Below are 24074 nucleotides of genomic sequence, written 5' to 3' on the forward strand. Positions count from 1 at the left end.
GTAGCAGTACTTTCGCGGGAAGTGTCAGAGACATTGGAGCCCCGACGATCGAGGGCGCGGTCGAACACAGTGTTAAAGTCCCCGGCAAGGAAGGTCGGATAGGTGGGATCAACCCAAGACGAGACGTCGTCCAGGAAGTCGTCACGGGCTGGGTTGCGATTGGGGGCGTAGAGACAGCAGATACGAAACGGGTGCCCAGAATGGGTAAAGTGGCAAAAAACAACACGCCCAGCGGTGTCACACCAAGAGCTCGTAAGGGTGACCGTGGGGCGGAATAAAATGATGCAACCACAAGAGTGTGCAGAGCCAACAGAAGCAACTGCATTAAAACCAGATGAACGAAACCAGACTGACATTCACTGTCTGAAGAGCAGTGGGCCCTCTTGTAGGCAGACAATGTCAGGGACCTGAGGAAAGGAACGTAACCAGTGCAGAACACCAGCGCGCTTGGACGAGTCCCTGAGACCATTGGTGTTTAAGGAGAGGATAGAGAGAGCCATAACTGAGAAGAAAGAGAGAGACAGCACAACTAGGAGCGACGGCTCCGAACCGGGGCAGGGGGAGCCAAGGAGGGAAGGCCAGAATGAACAGCCCTCCCAGACTCCCTGCCCTTTCCAGACTTCGAGCGGCCGGGGACCGCAGAACCAGGAAGAGGTTTCTTCGCTTTCTTCTTAGACTTGACCTGATCATCAGAGGAAGCCTCAACATCCGAAAGTCCACGCTTAGTGACTGGTGAATCAGTCAGCTCGACCTCGTTAACCATTACGGGAGACAGAGATAGAACCTGTGGGGTATTTACAGGGGTTACATTGATGCCCGTTAAAGGGTCATCGTCACTAAATATACTTTGACTGTATTCAGTCTCATTAACTAGTTCATTATCATTCGTATCCATTTCTTTTCCATTATTACTATTATCCATTTCCATTTCTTTTCCATTAACTACAGCATTATTTGTCATTTCTTTTCCAGTAACTACATTATTACTATTATCCATTTCCATTTCTTTTCCATTAACTATAGTAGTATTGTCCATTACACCAACTACGTTACTACTAGTGTTAACATTGTATTACTCTGTGGCGCAGCCAAACCATCAGACGCAGCGGCGGGGGAGGCAGCCACCTGCACGCGCGTCGAGGACCCACCATTACCGTTTTAGGGAGGGCCGCACCCTCCTTAACATTTACTGGTGGCAGGAGAGGCCATGGGTGGAGTACCAGGGGGGATAACTCATTGTCCCTGAGGTCGGTGTGGGAACCCCAACTTGAAATACCAGGTTGCGTGGGGGCAGGAGGACGAAGGGTTACCCCCTCGTCCCCAGAGTCCTCATGGTCAGAGCTTGCAGGAGAAGTGGGAAGGTCCTCAGGACCAGAACTGACATCCAGGAGGGGAGGCAGCGACTCCGGGGGAGTGGCACCAACAACAAGTGAAGCGGACGGATGGGCGGGGGTCGCAGGCGAAGATGGTGGGTTCCCCCAGGCATTGGGGGGGTTGGGCAATCCCTGGCCATGTGACCAGGCTCCCGACACCTGCGGCACTTCCCGCGCAAGTCACAGTTTTTGGTGAGGTGTTCCCCACGACAGATATCACATTCGGCCGGCTGACCCACATACCACACCTTACATTTATATCCAGCAATGTCCAGATTACGAGGGATCCGGCCAGAACGAACCATTTTGATGATACGGGCTCCAGTGCAGATTGCAGGGTCACCCGGGTAATGCTGGTGCCTTATCGTCTCCACCTTCCCGTACGAGGAAAAGTAGGGCCGGAGGCGATCATCACTCTCCTCAAAGGGATAGTGATACAACATAACATTTTGAGCTCGAGGCCCAGCATACATGACTTTGCACTTAGCACCAGCTAAAGTGACAAAATCATAACCTTCAACAATATTTTTACATTTTGGGTCAGCGAAAGTAATCTGAACCAGTTTTACGGGAACAAACTGAATACTGTCAATCACAAAGGGGGTGAACTTTCCCTTGATGGCTGTAACAAGTTCCGCCCTGGGAACAGAGGTTGGAACATCGGAAAGGTCGAGGACTACTGTCCTCTTAAAGGCCGCAAGAGGCATGATGAAAAGGGAAAAAGAGAAAAAACAGTCCCCCCGGAAAGCAAAGCTCCCAGGAAGGGAACAGAAAGACTGGCTACCCTGGGTTATGGCAGGACGCCAAGCATAAGTCCCCAGGAGGGTCACCAGTAAAACTCAGGAATCAAAAATCTTACCACAAATCCCAAAAACGCTTGTCCCCACACTCCAATTCCAATACGGAACTTACGCGTACCACAAGGAAAGGCACGAACCTGGCAGATAATAAAAACCCGCGTCAGGTAAGTATGCCTTTTCAACCTCTCCGGAACCGCAAAAACGCAACTTGTCTGCGCATACCATGTGGTAATGGGGGTCACGTGCTCCTCGTCCTGTCGTGTCGTGCTGTCCACTCGCTGCTATGCTACCTAGAAAAGAGAAGAGAAATGTGAAGGTTGGTTGCTTGGTCATTTGTTCTGCTTTCACTTGATTATTTCTTCCCCAGAGGGAAGTGGGCCACGCTCGGAGGTAGTGCTATACCGAGGCAACCCGTGGCCGGGACGAGGCAAGCCTCTTTTCCACGGCCCAGTTCCAAAAATCAGTTTAATATATGAGCTGCTCGATGAGCAGCGTATCAGATATTAAGCTGATAAGAACAGATACTACACTTGATCTTAGCCAAAAGGCCGAGAAGCCGATGCCCGTAAATGCTCACAGCGGACAAGGTGCTCCCAGTCTCATGGCCACGAGATATGGTGGTCCGATTACAATCCGTGCCAAGGAAGGAATGCCCAAAGCCAACCTGAAAGCGAGGCGCACACAACGATCGCCCTTGTACAGTGGGCAGCAGGACCAGCATTGCATGGCACTTGCGTTGACGGCAAGAGGACAAATGCACATTGTGCTTGCTCTGACCTCGTTTTTATTTTCCCTTATAACAAAGTTAATTTTCACGGCGAATTACTTGTCTACGACCATACCACAGGGAAAACACCGGTTCTCGTCCGATCACCGAAGTTAAGCCCTGTCGGGCGGGGTTAGTACTTGGATGGGAGACCGCCTGGGAATACCCCGTGTTGTAGGCTTCCCTTTTCCTTCTGTACACTTGATTATCTCAAAAAATCTCAGTTTCCTTTAATGAAAGAACATTCCAAACCAGGTTTTTTGAACACAACATGCCAACGATATGTCAAAGATGAGACATACAACAAAAACAAAATAGTTCACACGAGAAAGTGGAACTTGTATTCCCAAGGGAGCGCGTGCGCGCGAGATCTTATCAATCCAACGTTTATGACATGAAACGTATCTTTTCGTGTGAGCAAAGAACAGGATACGACAAGTAAAAAATGCATGCACTGTTATGCATTAGATGGAAGTTAACCTAGCCCGGATGATATGCATACAACGAAGGCTACAACACTACAACATTGATCCTGCGAAAACGTGACTTACGTGACGTAGCGCACTTCAAAGTCTTACTGTTCCCTGCTCAACACGGACAGTACGTATTCAAAGGGCCGATAAGACACTATCCTGACCATGAAAGATTTACTTTTTATGATAACAATCCAATTAACTGATAACATAGAGAAACCACAAAGTGTTGGCCACAGAAATGTAACGCCAACTGATCTGGCGGGTCCTCAGTTACTCAATGCAAAACGGGCTCTCCAGAACGCAACATAACACAACGCAAAAGAAATCTATCGCGATGGAGCAGTACAAACACACATCCACTTACGTTTTCGAAACGATGCACGAGGATAAGAGCTCGACCCGCTGGCATTTTCTTGTCTCACTCGTCTATCGATGGAAATCGATGCGGCTGAAATAAACACGTCCTCTCGCTCTCTCTACGGCCAAGAATGAAAGAAATAAAATCACAGTTTTGCAGTGCACCAAGTACGGAACATTCACCTACAATTTCAGCAGTGGAATTCACAAATACAACTCACCTTCCTTAGTCCTTACACCGCCACCGCATCTCCTTCCCTGCCCTGCCTGAAACGTTACCAACAAACCTTCCCATTAGCCAACTTTGCCACCGGGGTTTGGTGCGGGGACTAGCGCGAACGCAGGTCCCCACTACCAGAAATTATACGCTCGAGTTACCCACATTTGGGGTAATCGCAAGGGTCAACCCAATCGAAGTGCAATGAAAGAGCCTCACCTTGAGAGGACTGCCTCCCTGATCACAGTGCCTCCCGCGTCAGGTAAGTATGCCTTTTCAACCTCTCCGGAACCGCAAAACGCAACTTGTCTGCGCATACCATGTGGTAATGGGGGTCACGTGCTCCTCGTCCTGTCGTGTCGTGCTGTCCACTCGCTGCTATGCTACCTAGAAAAGAGAAGAGAATGTGAAGGTTGGTTGCTTGGTCATTTGTTCTGCTTTCACTTGATTATTTCTTCCCCAGAGGGAAGTGGGCCACGCTCGGAGGTAGTGCTATACCGAGGCAACCCGTGGCCGGGACGAGGCAAGCCTCTTTTCCACGGCCCAGTTCCAAAAATCAGTTTAATATATGAGCTGCTCGATGAGCAGCGTGAATGGCAGACCAAAGGTCACCAGTCGACAGACTCATCCAACGCCTGAGGCATTGGTCACCAGTATTAGGCGACAGAGGCGAAATAAAACTAAGCAAATCAGGTGGTACAGAGGGTGAATTAAGCAGGTGGCCCGAAGCGAAAAACGAGCTTGTTGGAAACATAGAGGCGATGACTCCATCCGCCCCCCACTGGCGGGCAAAATAACGTCGACGTCTCCGGGTTGAAAAACGCTTGAAGAGCAAGGGGAGGTGGAACTTGACACGGGCCTTTGCTCCCTCAATGACGGCGAGGGCCCCAGGTTGACAGAACGAAAGCGGTAGTCATTGCGGGCCAGCCAGATGTGAAACTTACAGGCACACAACAGGTAACTGAAGACTTTGGGCACTGCGTGAAGCTCAGTGGAATTGAAACCAAAAAGTAAATGGCGACGCTCAAGCACAGGACACATAGGCGAGAAATGAAAAAGGAGGGACTGTAGCCAACCAACAACACTTTGAGCAAGGGGACACACAAAGAGCAAATGCGACAGTGACTCGACGACAGGACCACAAAAACAAGCGGAGGAGACAGATAAACCAAAAGAGAGAAGACGCTCAGCAGTGTAAATCACACCATGAGCTACCTTCCAGGAGAAATCAACAACAAAGCGGTCAAAATCAAAGAAGTGGAACTGGCGCCACGTATCATACCAGTAAAGGTCCCCAAAGGAGGGAAAGAACTTAACTACACAGTGCGGTGTGACAGAGGAACAGGATAAAAGAAACTGGTAACCGACTTTGGCAGAGAAAAAAAGCCACGGAGGCGACAACGTGAGGGTCAGAGGATGCGAAAACCAAAGTTCCCCGGGAGGGGGAAAAAGAGCCACCAAGCGACTCCCAGGCCAAAAGCAAAGAGGAGTAAAATGGCGGTAACAGGGACCTGTCGAAGGCAGCGGGACGGGAGAAAACATCAAGAGAGGAGGCAGCAAAACACGATTGAAACCAGTACGACACAAAGGAGGACCAGCTTGACGAGGACAAAGTAGACCGTTTGACCCACTGACCCAGAAGCGACCAAACCTTGAGCTTAATGTCCACCACCGAGAAACCTCCCAGCGATGTGGGCTGAACGACCACAGCACGTGCAACGAGCTCCCGCTTGGTTTTCCAGAAGAATGAGAAAACAAGGGAGTTAAGTTCTTTAAGTACCCAGGGGGGCATGTGGACCAGGGATGCCACATACCAAACCCTGGCGAGGGCCAGGCAATTGATGACCAAAGCCTTGCCATGAAAAGACAAGGAGCGCTGACGCCAGGAGGAGAGGACGCGTTCCACAGCCTCTATCCGAGGCCGCCAATTAGTTCATCAATGTCATGCGGGCCAATGAAGACTCCGAGGATTTTAAGCTTAGAAGATGTCCAGTCGAGAGGGACAGGGGGGTCAGTTCGGCCAGCCCAAGACCCCAGCCACAAGCCGCGAGACTTTGTCAGGTTGAGCTTGGATCCAGAACCAAGCTCATACCTTGTGTAGGTGTCAAAAACAGCCCTAATGGAGGCATCGGAGGACAAGATGAGCGATGTGTCATCCGCGTACTGGGAAATTGGAGAGAGCGGTGAGGGCAGTCCAGGCAGCAAAGGTCCAGTAATGGCGGGATTTGCTCGAATATTGGCGGCCAAGACCTCAGCGACCATAACATACAGCAAAGGTGCGAGGGGGCAGCCTTGACGCACCCCCCGTGTGAGACTGAAAAAGTTTGAGACATGACCGTTAACAATGACAGCACTCTGAACAGCATTATAGAAAAGGCGGATCCAGCGCAGAAAGGAGGTTTGGAAACCCATTCTGCAGAGGGTGGCATGCAGAAAGGACCAATCAACGCGATCAAACGCTTTTTCTTGGTCGAGCGAGAGGATGGCACAAGGAGACCCGGATTGCGTGGCGTAATGGACCATGTCTCGGAGATAAGCGACGTTCTCACCAATATAACGACCGGGGACACCACAGGTTTGATCCTCAGCCACCACGGCATGAATAACCTTCAGGAGACGCCCAGCGATGACGCGGGCAGCGAGCTTGTAGTCCACACTAAGGAGGGAAATTGGCCGCCAGTTACGAGGGTTCAGCCGGTCACCCGTCTTAAAGATGAGAGAAATGATGCCTCGACGCTGAGAGAGGCTGAGAGTGCCAGCCTCATAACATGAGTTCAGGACGAGCACGAGGTCCTGTCCGAGCACCGGCCAGAATTTGACATAAAACTCCATAGGGAGGCCATCCAAGCCCGGGGTCTTGCCTCGAGCCATCCCACATAAAGCAGTATAACACTCCTCCGACTGGAGAGGACCATCACACTGTTGAGCCTGGTCGGCGGACAAGGTGGAGGTGAGGGCGTCGAGCAGGGAAAGAGCCACGTCCCCGTCAGTAGGCTCGGCACTAAACAAGTTAGAATAAAAGGAAGCAAAAGCCTGGCATAGGTCCTTTGAACTCGAGACCACTGTGCCATCATCGCATCGAAGTGCTGAAATAAGTCGGTCGGCGGCACGCTTCTTTTCCAGACGGAAGAAAAAGGCCGAGGAGGTTTCACCTTCCTCAACCCATTGGCCCGAGCACGGACTTGGGCTCCCCGAGCTGCCTCGAGGTCTAGGGCAGCAAGGGCAGACAGGGTAGAATGGTACGGCTCAACACAGGAGGTGAAACCGGCATCAACACGGTTCTTAAGATGCCCAGCTAGTCGGCCAAGGAGGTCTCGACACTGCGATGTTTTCTTTCGAGCGCTCAGCGCAATATTTAATTGTGAGGCCTTTGATTTGGCTCTTGCCCTTATCCCACCACTTAGCTAGTGACGGGAAGGACAGCATGGACTGCCTCCAAACGGACCAAAAATTAGTGATATGCTGGATATAGTCCTCATCATTGAGGACAGAAATGTTGAGCTTCCAGAAACTGTCCCAGGAGCAGCAATGTCTGGGACACTACAAGAAAGCACCACACCACAGTGATCCGAAAACGGACAAGGAATAATATCGCAAGTCAAGACTGATGGTAACAGGAGTACGGGGCACCAATGAGATCAATACGGGAGGCCATAAGGCCGTCTGAGCGAGTCCAAGAGAAGGCAGAATCGGAAGGATGCAGGTGCCTCCAAATGTCCAGACAACAGCAGGAGTCAAAAAGACGTTTTAAGGTAGCAGTACTTTCGCGGGAAGTGTCAGAGACATTGGAGCCCCGACGATCGAGGGCGCGGTCGAACACAGTGTTAAAGTCCCCGGCAAGGAAGGTCGGATAGGTGGGATCAACCCAAGACGAGACGTCGTCCAGGAAGTCGTCACGGGCTGGGTTGCGATTGGGGGCGTAGAGACAGCAGATACGAAACGGGTGCCCAGAATGGGTAAAGTGGCAAAAAACAACACGCCCAGCGGTGTCACACCAAGAGCTCGTAAGGGTGACCGTGGGGCGGAATAAAATGATGCAACCACAAGAGTGTGCAGAGCCAACAGAAGCAACTGCATTAAAACCAGATGAACGAAACCAGACTGACATTCACTGTCTGAAGAGCAGTGGGCCCTCTTGTAGGCAGACAATGTCAGGGACCTGAGGAAAGGAACGTAACCAGTGCAGAACACCAGCGCGCTTGGACGAGTCCCTGAGACCATTGGTGTTTAAGGAGAGGATAGAGAGAGCCATAACTGAGAAGAAAGAGAGAGACAGCACAACTAGGAGCGACGGCTCCGAACCGGGGCAGGGGGAGCCAAGGAGGGAAGGCCAGAATGAACAGCCCTCCCAGACTCCCTGCCCTTTCCAGACTTCGAGCGGCCGGGGACCGCAGAACCAGGAAGAGGTTTCTTCGCTTTCTTCTTAGACTTGACCTGATCATCAGAGGAAGCCTCAACATCCGAAAGTCCACGCTTAGTGACTGGTGAATCAGTCAGCTCGACCTCGTTAACCATTACGGGAGACAGAGATAGAACCTGTGGGGTATTTACAGGGGTTACATTGATGCCCGTTAAAGGGTCATCGTCACTAAATATACTTTGACTGTATTCAGTCTCATTAACTAGTTCATTATCATTCGTATCCATTTCTTTTCCATTATTACTATTATCCATTTCCATTTCTTTTCCATTAACTACAGCATTATTTGTCATTTCTTTTCCAGTAACTACATTATTACTATTATCCATTTCCATTTCTTTTCCATTAACTATAGTAGTATTGTCCATTACACCAACTACGTTACTACTAGTGTTAACATTGTATTACTCTGTGGCGCAGCCAAACCATCAGACGCAGCGGCGGGGGAGGCAGCCACCTGCACGCGCGTCGAGGACCCACCATTACCGTTTTAGGGAGGGCCGCACCCTCCTTAACATTTACTGGTGGCAGGAGAGGCCATGGGTGGAGTACCAGGGGGGATAACTCATTGTCCCTGAGGTCGGTGTGGGAACCCCAACTTGAAATACCAGGTTGCGTGGGGGCAGGAGGACGAAGGGTTACCCCCTCGTCCCCAGAGTCCTCATGGTCAGAGCTTGCAGGAGAAGTGGGAAGGTCCTCAGGACCAGAACTGACATCCAGGAGGGGAGGCAGCGACTCCGGGGGAGTGGCACCAACAACAAGTGAAGCGGACGGATGGGCGGGGGTCGCAGGCGAAGATGGTGGGTTCCCCCAGGCATTGGGGGGGTTGGGCAATCCCTGGCCATGTGACCAGGCTCCCGACACCTGCGGCACTTCCCGCGCAAGTCACAGTTTTTGGTGAGGTGTTCCCCACGACAGATATCACATTCGGCCGGCTGACCCACATACCACACCTTACATTTATATCCAGCAATGTCCAGATTACGAGGGATCCGGCCAGAACGAACCATTTTGATGATACGGGCTCCAGTGCAGATTGCAGGGTCACCCGGGTAATGCTGGTGCCTTATCGTCTCCACCTTCCCGTACGAGGAAAAGTAGGGCCGGAGGCGATCATCACTCTCCTCAAAGGGATAGTGATACAACATAACATTTTGAGCTCGAGGCCCAGCATACATGACTTTGCACTTAGCACCAGCTAAAGTGACAAAATCATAACCTTCAACAATATTTTTACATTTTGGGTCAGCGAAAGTAATCTGAACCAGTTTTACGGGAACAAACTGAATACTGTCAATCACAAAGGGGGTGAACTTTCCCTTGATGGCTGTAACAAGTTCCGCCCTGGGAACAGAGGTTGGAACATCGGAAAGGTCGAGGACTACTGTCCTCTTAAAGGCCGCAAGAGGCATGATGAAAAGGGAAAAAGAGAAAAAACAGTCCCCCCGGAAAGCAAAGCTCCCAGGAAGGGAACAGAAAGACTGGCTACCCTGGGTTATGGCAGGACGCCAAGCATAAGTCCCCAGGAGGGTCACCAGTAAAACTCAGGAATCAAAAATCTTACCACAAATCCCAAAAACGCTTGTCCCCACACTCCAATTCCAATACGGAACTTACGCGTACCACAAGGAAAGGCACGAACCTGGCAGATAATAAAAACCCGCGTCAGGTAAGTATGCCTTTTCAACCTCTCCGGAACCGCAAAAACGCAACTTGTCTGCGCATACCATGTGGTAATGGGGGTCACGTGCTCCTCGTCCTGTCGTGTCGTGCTGTCCACTCGCTGCTATGCTACCTAGAAAAGAGAAGAGAAATGTGAAGGTTGGTTGCTTGGTCATTTGTTCTGCTTTCACTTGATTATTTCTTCCCCAGAGGGAAGTGGGCCACGCTCGGAGGTAGTGCTATACCGAGGCAACCCGTGGCCGGGACGAGGCAAGCCTCTTTTCCACGGCCCAGTTCCAAAAATCAGTTTAATATATGAGCTGCTCGATGAGCAGCGTATCAGATATTAAGCTGATAAGAACAGATACTACACTTGATCTTAGCCAAAAGGCCGAGAAGCCGATGCCCGTAAATGCTCACAGCGGACAAGGTGCTCCCAGTCTCATGGCCACGAGATATGGTGGTCCGATTACAATCCGTGCCAAGGAAGGAATGCCCAAAGCCAACCTGAAAGCGAGGCGCACACAACGATCGCCCTTGTACAGTGGGCAGCAGGACCAGCATTGCATGGCACTTGCGTTGACGGCAAGAGGACAAATGCACATTGTGCTTGCTCTGACCTCGTTTTTATTTTCCCTTATAACAAAGTTAATTTTCACGGCGAATTACTTGTCTACGACCATACCACAGGGAAAACACCGGTTCTCGTCCGATCACCGAAGTTAAGCCCTGTCGGGCGGGGTTAGTACTTGGATGGGAGACCGCCTGGGAATACCCCGTGTTGTAGGCTTCCCTTTTTCCTTCTGTACACTTGATTATCTCAAAAAATCTCAGTTTCCTTTAATGAAAGAACATTCCAAACCAGGTTTTTTGAACACAACATGCCAACGATATGTCAAAGATGAGACATACAACAAAAACAAAATAGTTCACACGAGAAAGTGGAACTTGTATTCCCAAGGGAGCGCGTGCGCGCGAGATCTTATCAATCCAACGTTTATGACATGAAACGTATCTTTTCGTGTGAGCAAAGAACAGGATACGACAAGTAAAAAATGCATGCACTGTTATGCATTAGATGGAAGTTAACCTAGCCCGGATGATATGCATACAACGAAGGCTACAACACTACAACATTGATCCTGCGAAAACGTGACTTACGTGACGTAGCGCACTTCAAAGTCTTACTGTTCCCTGCTCAACACGGACAGTACGTATTCAAAGGGCCGATAAGACACTATCCTGACCATGAAAGATTTACTTTTTATGATAACAATCCAATTAACTGATAACATAGAGAAACCACAAAGTGTTGGCCACAGAAATGTAACGCCAACTGATCTGGCGGGTCCTCAGTTACTCAATGCAAAACGGGCTCTCCAGAACGCAACATAACACAACGCAAAAGAAATCTATCGCGATGGAGCAGTACAAACACACATCCACTTACGTTTTCGAAACGATGCACGAGGATAAGAGCTCGACCCGCTGGCATTTTCTTGTCTCACTCGTCTATCGATGGAAATCGATGCGGCTGAAATAAACACGTCCTCTCGCTCTCTCTACGGCCAAGAATGAAAGAAATAAAATCACAGTTTTGCAGTGCACCAAGTACGGAACATTCACCTACAATTTCAGCAGTGGAATTCACAAATACAACTCACCTTCCTTAGTCCTTACACCGCCACCGCATCTCCTTCCCTGCCCTGCCTGAAACGTTACCAACAAACCTTCCCATTAGCCAACTTTGCCACCGGGGTTTGGTGCGGGGACTAGCGCGAACGCAGGTCCCCACTACCAGAAATTATACGCTCGAGTTACCCACATTTGGGGTAATCGCAAGGGTCAACCCAATCGAAGTGCAATGAAAGAGCCTCACCTTGAGAGGACTGCCTCCCTGATCACAGTGCCTCCCGCGTCAGGTAAGTATGCCTTTTCAACCTCTCCGGAACCGCAAAACGCAACTTGTCTGCGCATACCATGTGGTAATGGGGGTCACGTGCTCCTCGTCCTGTCGTGTCGTGCTGTCCACTCGCTGCTATGCTACCTAGAAAAGAGAAGAGAATGTGAAGGTTGGTTGCTTGGTCATTTGTTCTGCTTTCACTTGATTATTTCTTCCCCAGAGGGAAGTGGGCCACGCTCGGAGGTAGTGCTATACCGAGGCAACCCGTGGCCGGGACGAGGCAAGCCTCTTTTCCACGGCCCAGTTCCAAAAATCAGTTTAATATATGAGCTGCTCGATGAGCAGCATCAGATATTAAGCTGATAAGAACAGATACTACACTTGATCTTAGCCAAAAGGCCGAGAAGCCGATGCCCGTAAATGCTCACAGCGGACAAGGTGCTCCCAGTCTCATGGCCACGAGATATGGTGGTCCGATTACAATCCGTGCCAAGGAAGGAATGCCCAAAGCCAACCTGAAAGCGAGGCGCACACAACGATCGCCCTTGTACAGTGGGCAGCAGGACCAGCATTGCATGGCACTTGCGTTGACGGCAAGAGGACAAATGCACATTGTGCTTGCTCTGACCTCGTTTTTATTTCCCTTATAACAAAGTTAATTTTCACGGCGAATTACTTGTCTACGACCATACCACAGGGAAAACACCGGTTCTCGTCCGATCACCGAAGTTAAGCCCTGTCGGGCGGGGTTAGTACTTGGATGGGAGACCGCCTGGGAATACCCCGTGTTGTAGGCTTCCCTTTTTCCTTCTGTACACTTGATTATCTCAAAAAATCTCAGTTTCCTTTAATGAAAGAACATTCCAAACCAGGTTTTTGAACACAACATGCCAACGATATGTCAAAGATGAGACATACAACAAAAACAAAATAGTTCACACGAGAAAGTGGAACTTGTATTCCCAAGGGAGCGCGTGCGCGCGAGATCTTATCAATCCAACGTTTATGACATGAAACGTATCTTTTCGTGTGAGCAAAGAACAGGATACGACAAGTAAAAAATGCATGCACTGTTATGCATTAGATGGAAGTTAACCTAGCCCGGATGATATGCATACAACGAAGGCTACAACACTACAACATTGATCCTGCGAAAACGTGACTTACGTGACGTAGCGCACTTCAAAGTCTTACTGTTCCCTGCTCAACACGGACAGTACGTATTCAAAGGGCCGATAAGACACTATCCTGACCATGAAAGATTTACTTTTTATGATAACAATCCAATTAACTGATAACATAGAGAAACCACAAAGTGTTGGCCACAGAAATGTAACGCCAACTGATCTGGCGGGTCCTCAGTTACTCAATGCAAAACGGGCTCTCCAGAACGCAACATAACACAACGCAAAAGAAATCTATCGCGATGGAGCAGTACAAACACACATCCACTTACGTTTTCGAAACGATGCACGAGGATAAGAGCTCGACCCGCTGGCATTTTCTTGTCTCACTCGTCTATCGATGGAAATCGATGCGGCTGAAATAAACACGTCCTCTCGCTCTCTCTACGGCCAAGAATGAAAGAAATAAAATCACAGTTTTGCAGTGCACCAAGTACGGAACATTCACCTACAATTTCAGCAGTGGAATTCACAAATACAACTCACCTTCCTTAGTCCTTACACCGCCACCGCATCTCCTTCCCTGCCCTGCCTGAAACGTTACCAACAAACCTTCCCATTAGCCAACTTTGGCCCCGGGGTTTGGTGGGGGGTCTTGGGGGTAAGCATGTGCCCAATACCAGAAATTATACGCTCGATTTAACCACATTTGGGGTAATCGCAAGGGTCAACCCAATCGAAGTGCAATGAAAGAGCCTCACCTTGAGAGGACTGCCTCCCTGATCACAGTGCCTCCCGCGTCAGGTAAGTATGCCTTTTCAACCTCTCCGGAACCGCAAAACGCAACTTGTCTGCGCATACCATGTGGTAATGGGGGTCACGTGCTCCTCGTCCTGTCGTGTCGTGCTGTCCACTCGCTGCTATGCTACCTAGAAAAGAGAAGAGAATGTGAAGGTTGGTTGCTTGGTCATTTGTTCTGCTTTCACTTGATTATTTCTTCCCCAGAGGGAAGTGGGCCACGCTCGGAGGTAGTGCTATACCGAGGCAACCCGTGGCCGGGACGAGGCAAGCCTCTTTTCCACGGCCCAGTTCCAAAAATCAGTTTAATATATGAGCTGCTCGATGAGCAGCGGTGAATGGCAGACCAAAGGTCACCAGTCGACAGACTCATCCAACGCCTGAGGCATTGGTCACCAGTATTAGGCGACAGAGGCGAAATAAAACTAAGCAAATCAGGTGGTACAGAGGGTGAATTAAGCAGGTGGCCCGAAGCGAAAAACGAGCTTGTTGGAAACATAGAGGCGATGACTCCATCCGCCCCCCACTGGCGGGCAAAATAACGTCGACGTCTCCGGGTTGAAAAACGCTTGAAGAGCAAGGGGAGGTGGAACTTGACACGGGCCTTTGCTCCCTCAATGACGGCGAGGGCCCCAGGTTGACAGAACGAAAGCGGTAGTCATTGCGGGCCAGCCAGATGTGAAACTTACAGGCACACAACAGGTAACTGAAGACTTTGGGCACTGCGTGAAGCTCAGTGGAATTGAAACCAAAAAGTAAATGGCGACGCTCAAGCACAGGACACATAGGCGAGAAATGAAAAAGGAGGGACTGTAGCCAACCAACAACACTTTGAGCAAGGGGACACACAAAGAGCAAATGCGACAGTGACTCGACGACAGGACCACAAAAACAAGCGGAGGAGACAGATAAACCAAAAGAGAGAAGACGCTCAGCAGTGTAAATCACACCATGAGCTACCTTCCAGGAGAAATCAACAACAAAGCGGTCAAAATCAAAGAAGTGGAACTGGCGCCACGTATCATACCAGTAAAGGTCCCCAAAGGAGGGAAAGAACTTAACTACACAGTGCGGTGTGACAGAGGAACAGGATAAAAGAAACTGGTAACCGACTTTGGCAGAGAAAAAAAGCCACGGAGGCGACAACGTGAGGGTCAGAGGATGCGAAAACCAAAGTTCCCCGGGAGGGGGAAAAAGAGCCACCAAGCGACTCCCAGGCCAAAAGCAAAGAGGAGTAAAATGGCGGTAACAGGGACCTGTCGAAGGCAGCGGGACGGGAGAAAACATCAAGAGAGGAGGCAGCAAAACACGATTGAAACCAGTACGACACAAAGGAGGACCAGCTTGACGAGGACAAAGTAGACCGTTTGACCCACTGACCCAGAAGCGACCAAACCTTGAGCTTAATGTCCACCACCGAGAAACCTCCCAGCGATGTGGGCTGAACGACCACAGCACGTGCAACGAGCTCCCGCTTGGTTTTCCAGAAGAATGAGAAAACAAGGGAGTTAAGTTCTTTAAGTACCCAGGGGGGCATGTGGACCAGGGATGCCACATACCAAACCCTGGCGAGGGCCAGGCAATTGATGACCAAAGCCTTGCCATGAAAAGACAAGGAGCGCTGACGCCAGGAGGAGAGGACGCGTTCCACAGCCTCTATCCGAGGCCGCCAATTAGTTCATCAATGTCATGCGGGCCAATGAAGACTCCGAGGATTTTAAGCTTAGAAGATGTCCAGTCGAGAGGGACAGGGGGGTCAGTTCGGCCAGCCCAAGACCCCAGCCACAAGCCGCGAGACTTTGTCAGGTTGAGCTTGGATCCAGAACCAAGCTCATACCTTGTGTAGGTGTCAAAAACAGCCCTAATGGAGGCATCGGAGGACAAGATGAGCGATGTGTCATCCGCGTACTGGGAAATTGGAGAGAGCGGTGAGGGCAGTCCAGGCAGCAAAGGTCCAGTAATGGCGGGATTTGCTCGAATATTGGCGGCCAAGACCTCAGCGACCATAACATACAGCAAAGGTGCGAGGGGGCAGCCTTGACGCACCCCCCGTGTGAGACTGAAAAAGTTTGAGACATGACCGTTAACAATGACAGCACTCTGAACAGCATTATAGAAAAGGCGGATCCAGCGCAGAAAGGAGGTTTGGAAACCCATTCTGCAGAGGGTGGCATGCAGAAAGGACCAATCAACGCGATCAAACGCTTTTTCTTGGTCGAGCGAGAGGATGGCACAAGGAGACCCGGATTGCGTGGCGTAATGGACCATGTCTCGGAGATAAGCGACGTTCTCACCAATATAACGACCGGGGACACCACAGGTTTGATCCTCAGCCACCACGGCATGAATAACCTTCAGGAGACGCCCAGCGATGACGCGGGCAGCGAGCTTGTAGTCCACACTAAGGAGGGAAATTGGCCGCCAGTTACGAGGGTTCAGCCGGTCACCCGTCTTAAAGATGAGAGAAATGATGCCTCGACGCTGAGAGAGGCTGAGAGTGCCAGCCTCATAACATGAGTTCAGGACGAGCACGAGGTCCTGTCCGAGCACCGGCCAGAATTTGACATAAAACTCCATAGGGAGGCCATCCAAGCCCGGGGTCTTGCCTCGAGCCATCCCACATAAAGCAGTATAACACTCCTCCGACTGGAGAGGACCATCACACTGTTGAGCCTGGTCGGCGGACAAGGTGGAGGTGAGGGCGTCGAGCAGGGAAAGAGCCACGTCCCCGTCAGTAGGCTCGGCACTAAACAAGTTAGAATAAAAGGAAGCAAAAGCCTGGCATAGGTCCTTTGAACTCGAGACCACTGTGCCATCATCGCATCGAAGTGCTGAAATAAGTCGGTCGGCGGCACGCTTCTTTTCCAGACGGAAGAAAAAGGCCGAGGAGGTTTCACCTTCCTCAACCCATTGGCCCGAGCACGGACTTGGGCTCCCCGAGCTGCCTCGAGGTCTAGGGCAGCAAGGGCAGACAGGGTAGAATGGTACGGCTCAACACAGGAGGTGAAACCGGCATCAACACGGTTCTTAAGATGCCCAGCTAGTCGGCCAAGGAGGTCTCGACACTGCGATGTTTTCTTTCGAGCGCTCAGCGCAATATTTAATTGTGAGGCCTTTGATTTGGCTCTTGCCCTTATCCCACCACTTAGCTAGTGACGGGAAGGACAGCATGGACTGCCTCCAAACGGACCAAAAATTAGTGATATGCTGGATATAGTCCTCATCATTGAGGACAGAAATGTTGAGCTTCCAGAAACTGTCCCAGGAGCAGCAATGTCTGGGACACTACAAGAAAGCACCACACCACAGTGATCCGAAAACGGACAAGGAATAATATCGCAAGTCAAGACTGATGGTAACAGGAGTACGGGGCACCAATGAGATCAATACGGGAGGCCATAAGGCCGTCTGAGCGAGTCCAAGAGAAGGCAGAATCGGAAGGATGCAGGTGCCTCCAAATGTCCAGACAACAGCAGGAGTCAAAAAGACGTTTTAAGGTAGCAGTACTTTCGCGGGAAGTGTCAGAGACATTGGAGCCCCGACGATCGAGGGCGCGGTCGAACACAGTGTTAAAGTCCCCGGCAAGGAAGGTCGGATAGGTGGGATCAACCCAAGACGAGACGTCGTCCAGGAAGTCGTCACGGGCTGGGTTGCGATTGGGGGCGTAGAGACAGCAGATACGAAACGGGTGCCCAGAATGGGTAAAGTGGCAAAAAACAACACGCCCAGCGGTGTCACACCAAGAGCTCGTAAGGGTGACCGTGGGGCGGAATAAAATGATGCAACCACAAGAGTGTGCAGAGCCAACAGAAGCAACTGCATTAAAACCAGATGAACGAAACCAGACTGACATTCACTGTCTGAAGAGCAGTGGGCCCTCTTGTAGGCAGACAATGTCAGGGACCTGAGGAAAGGAACGTAACCAGTGCAGAACACCAGCGCGCTTGGACGAGTCCCTGAGACCATTGGTGTTTAAGGAGAGGATAGAGAGAGCCATAACTGAGAAGAAAGAGAGAGACAGCACAACTAGGAGCGACGGCTCCGAACCGGGGCAGGGGGAGCCAAGGAGGGAAGGCCAGAATGAACAGCCCTCCCAGACTCCCTGCCCTTTCCAGACTTCGAGCGGCCGGGGACCGCAGAACCAGGAAGAGGTTTCTTCGCTTTCTTCTTAGACTTGACCTGATCATCAGAGGAAGCCTCAACATCCGAAAGTCCACGCTTAGTGACTGGTGAATCAGTCAGCTCGACCTCGTTAACCATTACGGGAGACAGAGATAGAACCTGTGGGGTATTTACAGGGGTTACATTGATGCCCGTTAAAGGGTCATCGTCACTAAATATACTTTGACTGTATTCAGTCTCATTAACTAGTTCATTATCATTCGTATCCATTTCTTTTCCATTATTACTATTATCCATTTCCATTTCTTTTCCATTAACTACAGCATTATTTGTCATTTCTTTTCCAGTAACTACATTATTACTATTATCCATTTCCATTTCTTTTCCATTAACTATAGTAGTATTGTCCATTACACCAACTACGTTACTACTAGTGTTAACATTGTATTACTCTGTGGCGCAGCCAAACCATCAGACGCAGCGGCGGGGGAGGCAGCCACCTGCACGCGCGTCGAGGACCCACCATTACCGTTTTAGGGAGGGCCGCACCCTCCTTAACATTTACTGGTGGCAGGAGAGGCCATGGGTGGAGTACCAGGGGGGATAACTCATTGTCCCTGAGGTCGGTGTGGGAACCCCAACTTGAAATACCAGGTTGCGTGGGGGCAGGAGGACGAAGGGTTACCCCCTCGTCCCCAGAGTCCTCATGGTCAGAGCTTGCAGGAGAAGTGGGAAGGTCCTCAGGACCAGAACTGACATCCAGGAGGGGAGGCAGCGACTCCGGGGGAGTGGCACCAACAACAAGTGAAGCGGACGGATGGGCGGGGGTCGCAGGCGAAGATGGTGGGTTCCCCCAGGCATTGGGGGGGTTGGGCAATCCCTGGCCATGTGACCAGGCTCCCGACACCTGCGGCACTTCCCGCGCAAGTCACAGTTTTTGGTGAGGTGTTCCCCACGACAGATATCACATTCGGCCGGCTGACCCACATACCACACCTTACATTTATATCCAGCAATGTCCAGATTACGAGGGATCCGGCCAGAACGAACCATTTTGATGATACGGGCTCCAGTGCAGATTGCAGGGTCACCCGGGTAATGCTGGTGCCTTATCGTCTCCACCTTCCCGTACGAGGAAAAGTAGGGCCGGAGGCGATCATCACTCTCCTCAAAGGGATAGTGATACAACATAACATTTTGAGCTCGAGGCCCAGCATACATGACTTTGCACTTAGCACCAGCTAAAGTGACAAAATCATAACCTTCAACAATATTTTTACATTTTGGGTCAGCGAAAGTAATCTGAACCAGTTTTACGGGAACAAACTGAATACTGTCAATCACAAAGGGGGTGAACTTTCCCTTGATGGCTGTAACAAGTTCCGCCCTGGGAACAGAGGTTGGAACATCGGAAAGGTCGAGGACTACTGTCCTCTTAAAGGCCGCAAGAGGCATGATGAAAAGGGAAAAAGAGAAAAAACAGTCCCCCCGGAAAGCAAAGCTCCCAGGAAGGGAACAGAAAGACTGGCTACCCTGGGTTATGGCAGGACGCCAAGCATAAGTCCCCAGGAGGGTCACCAGTAAAACTCAGGAATCAAAAATCTTACCACAAATCCCAAAAACGCTTGTCCCCACACTCCAATTCCAATACGGAACTTACGCGTACCACAAGGAAAGGCACGAACCTGGCAGATAATAAAAACCCGCGTCAGGTAAGTATGCCTTTTCAACCTCTCCGGAACCGCAAAAACGCAACTTGTCTGCGCATACCATGTGGTAATGGGGGTCACGTGCTCCTCGTCCTGTCGTGTCGTGCTGTCCACTCGCTGCTATGCTACCTAGAAAAGAGAAGAGAAATGTGAAGGTTGGTTGCTTGGTCATTTGTTCTGCTTTCACTTGATTATTTCTTCCCCAGAGGGAAGTGGGCCACGCTCGGAGGTAGTGCTATACCGAGGCAACCCGTGGCCGGGACGAGGCAAGCCTCTTTTCCACGGCCCAGTTCCAAAAATCAGTTTAATATATGAGCTGCTCGATGAGCAGCGTATCAGATATTAAGCTGATAAGAACAGATACTACACTTGATCTTAGCCAAAAGGCCGAGAAGCCGATGCCCGTAAATGCTCACAGCGGACAAGGTGCTCCCAGTCTCATGGCCACGAGATATGGTGGTCCGATTACAATCCGTGCCAAGGAAGGAATGCCCAAAGCCAACCTGAAAGCGAGGCGCACACAACGATCGCCCTTGTACAGTGGGCAGCAGGACCAGCATTGCATGGCACTTGCGTTGACGGCAAGAGGACAAATGCACATTGTGCTTGCTCTGACCTCGTTTTTATTTTCCCTTATAACAAAGTTAATTTTCACGGCGAATTACTTGTCTACGACCATACCACAGGGAAAACACCGGTTCTCGTCCGATCACCGAAGTTAAGCCCTGTCGGGCGGGGTTAGTACTTGGATGGGAGACCGCCTGGGAATACCCCGTGTTGTAGGCTTCCCTTTTTCCTTCTGTACACTTGATTATCTCAAAAAATCTCAGTTTCCTTTAATGAAAGAACATTCCAAACCAGGTTTTTTGAACACAACATGCCAACGATATGTCAAAGATGAGACATACAACAAAAACAAAATAGTTCACACGAGAAAGTGGAACTTGTATTCCCAAGGGAGCGCGTGCGCGCGAGATCTTATCAATCCAACGTTTATGACATGAAACGTATCTTTTCGTGTGAGCAAAGAACAGGATACGACAAGTAAAAAATGCATGCACTGTTATGCATTAGATGGAAGTTAACCTAGCCCGGATGATATGCATACAACGAAGGCTACAACACTACAACATTGATCCTGCGAAAACGTGACTTACGTGACGTAGCGCACTTCAAAGTCTTACTGTTCCCTGCTCAACACGGACAGTACGTATTCAAAGGGCCGATAAGACACTATCCTGACCATGAAAGATTTACTTTTTATGATAACAATCCAATTAACTGATAACATAGAGAAACCACAAAGTGTTGGCCACAGAAATGTAACGCCAACTGATCTGGCGGGTCCTCAGTTACTCAATGCAAAACGGGCTCTCCAGAACGCAACATAACACAACGCAAAAGAAATCTATCGCGATGGAGCAGTACAAACACACATCCACTTACGTTTTCGAAACGATGCACGAGGATAAGAGCTCGACCCGCTGGCATTTTCTTGTCTCACTCGTCTATCGATGGAAATCGATGCGGCTGAAATAAACACGTCCTCTCGCTCTCTCTACGGCCAAGAATGAAAGAAATAAAATCACAGTTTTGCAGTGCACCAAGTACGGAACATTCACCTACAATTTCAGCAGTGGAATTCACAAATACAACTCACCTTCCTTAGTCCTTACACCGCCACCGCATCTCCTTCCCTGCCCTGCCTGAAACGTTACCAACAAACCTTCCCATTAGCCAACTTTGCCACCGGGGTTTGGTGCGGGGACTAGCGCGAACGCAGGTCCCCACTACCAGAAATTATACGCTCGAGTTACCCACATTTGGGGTAATCGCAAGGGTCAACCCAATCGAAGTGCAATGAAAGAGCCTCACCTTGAGAGGACTGCCTCCCTGATCACAGTGCCTCCCGCGTCAGGTAAGTATGCCTTTTCAACCTCTCCGGAACCGCAAAACGCAACTTGTCTGCGCATACCATGTGGTAATGGGGGTCACGTGCTCCTCGTCCTGTCGTGTCGTGCTGTCCACTCGCTGCTATGCTACCTAGAAAAGAGAAGAGAATGTGAAGGTTGGTTGCTTGGTCATTTGTTCTGCTTTCACTTGATTATTTCTTCCCCAGAGGGAAGTGGGCCACGCTCGGAGGTAGTGCTATACCGAGGCAACCCGTGGCCGGGACGAGGCAAGCCTCTTTTCCACGGCCCAGTTCCAAAAATCAGTTTAATATATGAGCTGCTCGATGAGCAGCGTGAATGGCAGACCAAAGGTCACCAGTCGACAGACTCATCCAACGCCTGAGGCATTGGTCACCAGTATTAGGCGACAGAGGCGAAATAAAACTAAGCAAATCAGGTGGTACAGAGGGTGAATTAAGCAGGTGGCCCGAAGCGAAAAACGAGCTTGTTGGAAACATAGAGGCGATGACTCCATCCGCCCCCCACTGGCGGGCAAAATAACGTCGACGTCTCCGGGTTGAAAAACGCTTGAAGAGCAAGGGGAGGTGGAACTTGACACGGGCCTTTGCTCCCTCAATGACGGCGAGGGCCCCAGGTTGACAGAACGAAAGCGGTAGTCATTGCGGGCCAGCCAGATGTGAAACTTACAGGCACACAACAGGTAACTGAAGACTTTGGGCACTGCGTGAAGCTCAGTGGAATTGAAACCAAAAAGTAAATGGCGACGCTCAAGCACAGGACACATAGGCGAGAAATGAAAAAGGAGGGACTGTAGCCAACCAACAACACTTTGAGCAAGGGGACACACAAAGAGCAAATGCGACAGTGACTCGACGACAGGACCACAAAAACAAGCGGAGGAGACAGATAAACCAAAAGAGAGAAGACGCTCAGCAGTGTAAATCACACCATGAGCTACCTTCCAGGAGAAATCAACAACAAAGCGGTCAAAATCAAAGAAGTGGAACTGGCGCCACGTATCATACCAGTAAAGGTCCCCAAAGGAGGGAAAGAACTTAACTACACAGTGCGGTGTGACAGAGGAACAGGATAAAAGAAACTGGTAACCGACTTTGGCAGAGAAAAAAAGCCACGGAGGCGACAACGTGAGGGTCAGAGGATGCGAAAACCAAAGTTCCCCGGGAGGGGGAAAAAGAGCCACCAAGCGACTCCCAGGCCAAAAGCAAAGAGGAGTAAAATGGCGGTAACAGGGACCTGTCGAAGGCAGCGGGACGGGAGAAAACATCAAGAGAGGAGGCAGCAAAACACGATTGAAACCAGTACGACACAAAGGAGGACCAGCTTGACGAGGACAAAGTAGACCGTTTGACCCACTGACCCAGAAGCGACCAAACCTTGAGCTTAATGTCCACCACCGAGAAACCTCCCAGCGATGTGGGCTGAACGACCACAGCACGTGCAACGAGCTCCCGCTTGGTTTTCCAGAAGAATGAGAAAACAAGGGAGTTAAGTTCTTTAAGTACCCAGGGGGGCATGTGGACCAGGGATGCCACATACCAAACCCTGGCGAGGGCCAGGCAATTGATGACCAAAGCCTTGCCATGAAAAGACAAGGAGCGCTGACGCCAGGAGGAGAGGACGCGTTCCACAGCCTCTATCCGAGGCCGCCAATTAGTTCATCAATGTCATGCGGGCCAATGAAGACTCCGAGGATTTTAAGCTTAGAAGATGTCCAGTCGAGAGGGACAGGGGGGTCAGTTCGGCCAGCCCAAGACCCCAGCCACAAGCCGCGAGACTTTGTCAGGTTGAGCTTGGATCCAGAACCAAGCTCATACCTTGTGTAGGTGTCAAAAACAGCCCTAATGGAGGCATCGGAGGACAAGATGAGCGATGTGTCATCCGCGTACTGGGAAATTGGAGAGAGCGGTGAGGGCAGTCCAGGCAGCAAAGGTCCAGTAATGGCGGGATTTGCTCGAATATTGGCGGCCAAGACCTCAGCGACCATAACATACAGCAAAGGTGCGAGGGGGCAGCCTTGACGCACCCCCCGTGTGAGACTGAAAAAGTTTGAGACATGACCGTTAACAATGACAGCACTCTGAACAGCATTATAGAAAAGGCGGATCCAGCGCAGAAAGGAGGTTTGGAAACCCATTCTGCAGAGGGTGGCATGCAGAAAGGACCAATCAACGCGATCAAACGCTTTTTCTTGGTCGAGCGAGAGGATGGCACAAGGAGACCCGGATTGCGTGGCGTAATGGACCATGTCTCGGAGATAAGCGACGTTCTCACCAATATAACGACCGGGGACACCACAGGTTTGATCCTCAGCCACCACGGCATGAATAACCTTCAGGAGACGCCCAGCGATGACGCGGGCAGCGAGCTTGTAGTCCACACTAAGGAGGGAAATTGGCCGCCAGTTACGAGGGTT

The 24074-nt window shown here is 50.5% G+C and overlaps 15 non-coding genes across 15 annotated transcripts; 4 read left to right on the forward strand and 11 right to left on the reverse strand.

Annotated features, from left to right (window-relative positions):
* Positions 1–2541: 2541 nt before the first annotated feature.
* On the reverse strand, positions 2542–2733 carry LOC137986917 (U2 spliceosomal RNA). The gene has a single exon (XR_011120124.1). It is a non-coding gene; the product is annotated as a U2 spliceosomal RNA (small nuclear RNA).
* Positions 2734–3001: 268 nt separating this feature from the next.
* Positions 3002–3120, forward strand: LOC137986915 (5S ribosomal RNA). Its single transcript, XR_011120122.1, has one exon. It is a non-coding gene; the product is annotated as a 5S ribosomal RNA (ribosomal RNA).
* Positions 3121–4095: 975 nt separating this feature from the next.
* On the reverse strand, positions 4096–4259 carry LOC137986896 (U1 spliceosomal RNA). Its single transcript, XR_011120106.1, has one exon. It is a non-coding gene; the product is annotated as a U1 spliceosomal RNA (small nuclear RNA).
* A 194-nt stretch (positions 4260–4453) lies between these two features.
* LOC137986874 (U2 spliceosomal RNA) lies at positions 4454–4644 on the reverse strand. The gene has a single exon (XR_011120086.1). It is a non-coding gene; the product is annotated as a U2 spliceosomal RNA (small nuclear RNA).
* A 5638-nt stretch (positions 4645–10282) lies between these two features.
* Positions 10283–10474, reverse strand: LOC137986918 (U2 spliceosomal RNA). The gene has a single exon (XR_011120125.1). It is a non-coding gene; the product is annotated as a U2 spliceosomal RNA (small nuclear RNA).
* A 268-nt stretch (positions 10475–10742) lies between these two features.
* LOC137986926 (5S ribosomal RNA) lies at positions 10743–10861 on the forward strand. Its single transcript, XR_011120133.1, has one exon. It is a non-coding gene; the product is annotated as a 5S ribosomal RNA (ribosomal RNA).
* Positions 10862–11837: 976 nt separating this feature from the next.
* Positions 11838–12001, reverse strand: LOC137986897 (U1 spliceosomal RNA). Its single transcript, XR_011120107.1, has one exon. It is a non-coding gene; the product is annotated as a U1 spliceosomal RNA (small nuclear RNA).
* A 194-nt stretch (positions 12002–12195) lies between these two features.
* Positions 12196–12385, reverse strand: LOC137986928 (U2 spliceosomal RNA). The gene has a single exon (XR_011120135.1). It is a non-coding gene; the product is annotated as a U2 spliceosomal RNA (small nuclear RNA).
* A 267-nt stretch (positions 12386–12652) lies between these two features.
* Positions 12653–12771, forward strand: LOC137986872 (5S ribosomal RNA). Its single transcript, XR_011120084.1, has one exon. It is a non-coding gene; the product is annotated as a 5S ribosomal RNA (ribosomal RNA).
* Positions 12772–13746: 975 nt separating this feature from the next.
* On the reverse strand, positions 13747–13910 carry LOC137986909 (U1 spliceosomal RNA). Its single transcript, XR_011120118.1, has one exon. It is a non-coding gene; the product is annotated as a U1 spliceosomal RNA (small nuclear RNA).
* Positions 13911–14104: 194 nt separating this feature from the next.
* LOC137986868 (U2 spliceosomal RNA) lies at positions 14105–14295 on the reverse strand. The gene has a single exon (XR_011120081.1). It is a non-coding gene; the product is annotated as a U2 spliceosomal RNA (small nuclear RNA).
* A 5639-nt stretch (positions 14296–19934) lies between these two features.
* Positions 19935–20126, reverse strand: LOC137986919 (U2 spliceosomal RNA). The gene has a single exon (XR_011120126.1). It is a non-coding gene; the product is annotated as a U2 spliceosomal RNA (small nuclear RNA).
* Positions 20127–20394: 268 nt separating this feature from the next.
* Positions 20395–20513, forward strand: LOC137986881 (5S ribosomal RNA). The gene has a single exon (XR_011120093.1). It is a non-coding gene; the product is annotated as a 5S ribosomal RNA (ribosomal RNA).
* Positions 20514–21489: 976 nt separating this feature from the next.
* LOC137986899 (U1 spliceosomal RNA) lies at positions 21490–21653 on the reverse strand. Its single transcript, XR_011120108.1, has one exon. It is a non-coding gene; the product is annotated as a U1 spliceosomal RNA (small nuclear RNA).
* A 194-nt stretch (positions 21654–21847) lies between these two features.
* LOC137986875 (U2 spliceosomal RNA) lies at positions 21848–22038 on the reverse strand. The gene has a single exon (XR_011120087.1). It is a non-coding gene; the product is annotated as a U2 spliceosomal RNA (small nuclear RNA).
* Positions 22039–24074: the final 2036 nt, after the last annotated feature.

Source organism: Montipora foliosa, unplaced genomic scaffold, assembly GCF_036669935.1.
Source record: "Montipora foliosa isolate CH-2021 unplaced genomic scaffold, ASM3666993v2 scaffold_292, whole genome shotgun sequence".
NCBI lineage: Eukaryota > Metazoa > Cnidaria > Anthozoa > Scleractinia > Acroporidae > Montipora > Montipora foliosa.